Source organism: Poecilia latipinna, unplaced genomic scaffold (genome assembly GCF_001443285.1).
Source record: "Poecilia latipinna isolate Pla-1442-1.1 unplaced genomic scaffold, P_latipinna-1.0 Scaffold8026, whole genome shotgun sequence".
Lineage (NCBI taxonomy): Eukaryota > Metazoa > Chordata > Actinopteri > Cyprinodontiformes > Poeciliidae > Poecilia > Poecilia latipinna.
This window is the reverse complement of record NW_015120642.1, coordinates 1-1,437: the sequence shown is the minus strand read 5'-3', so window position 1 is coordinate 1,437 and position 1,437 is coordinate 1. Positions and strand designations below refer to the sequence as shown.

General features: G+C 44.6%; 1 long non-coding RNA gene across 1 annotated transcript; it reads right to left on the bottom strand.

Moving 5' to 3' along the window:
• Positions 1-115: 115 nt before the first annotated feature.
• On the bottom strand, positions 116-1,263 carry LOC106944313 (uncharacterized). Its single transcript, XR_001424214.1, has 2 exons — positions 706-1,263; positions 116-561 (listed from the first exon to the last, which is right to left on the bottom strand). It is a non-coding gene; the product is annotated as an uncharacterized LOC106944313 (long non-coding RNA).
• Between the last annotated feature and the right edge of the window lie 174 nt (positions 1,264-1,437).

Genomic DNA, 1,437 nt, shown 5'->3' with positions numbered 1-1,437 from the left:
CAGGAGGAAAATCTTTAGACTCAAATCAGCAAAGAAACACTGAAGAGGAACCAGAACTGGACCAGAACCAGAATGCAGGAATCAGAGGTTCAGTGAATGTGGTGTTGAAGGTGTGGAGGAGGATCAGTGAGTCAGAGGAGACTCTGTAGAAGGACAGAATGCCAGCAGGACAGTCCACATACACTGATACTCTGTTAGAGACGGAGGAGGAGGAGGAGGAGGAGAGACGAGTTTTTATGTTATTGTGTCAGACAGAGTAACCATCATTAGAGCATCTCAGACTCCAGGAATGATCATTGAATCCAAACAAACAGTCTCTACTGTCTCCTTTCCTCCTGATTCTTCTGTAACTCACTGATATATAAACTCCTCCTCTCCACTCGACCTCCCAGTAACAGCGACCAGTCAGACCAGTTTTACACAGCAGCTGAGGACGATCAAATCTGTCTGGATGATCAGGATATGACTGAAGCTCCTTCACATATGTCACCTTCCTGTTGTCTTCAGACAGTTTGAGTTTTCTGCCCACTGTGTTTGTGTCGATGGTGAGTTGACAGGAATCTGATGGAGAGAACAAACACAATCCAGCTGCAGTTATTGATCATTTATTGATATTTGATGATCCTGAATGAGTGATGTGACAGTTTGAAGATGGTTGAATGTGAGCTGCTTTGTTGTCATGAATCAGATGAAAAACACACTTACACTTCCTCAGACCTGGTGTCAAGAATGGGCCTCCAGCAGGCTCCACCCTGAAAGGAGGAGGGGGGTCAGACCATCAGTCTCTTTCAGCAGCAAACATGGACATTACATGTCTCTCAGACATACATTGTCCTGCACTGAGACAGGAACAGTCCAACATCTGGATTGCAAACTGCAGTGGATGTAGGAAGGACAGTTGGTGCTGCTGCAGCACAACTCATTTCTCCAAACACAGGAAAAGCTCCAACAGGGAGGAGAAAGGAAATCCCTCAGTAACAACCTGAAGAAACTCACTGAAGCCTAAAAGGACATCAGGAAACTAAGGAAACATTTCTGGAAGCTCAACCTGATTTAATAATCAGCATTAAAATCCAATCAATCTAAACCCTGATCAACCCCTGGATACCTGCTCCATCCACACTCCCACACACAGATGAAGGAATGAAACACTAAACAACCTGCTGCTGAAAACCTGCTGTGGCCTCACTGGAATATCCAGAAATACAAACATTAAAAAGGAGAAGCTGCATCACATTCAACAAAGAGTTCAAGAACCAAACATTTGATCTCTGAGCTCAGACTCACAAACCAGGGAGAGGCTTAAACATTTCCAGATGAAGTTGGACTAAAATGTTGGATTGTCCTGCTGCTGCAATCAGACAGAAGAAGAAGAAGCTTCAAGTTCTTCTCCTGTTCAGCTCCACGTTCCTGTCAGAGACTTCAGCTCCTCATGAG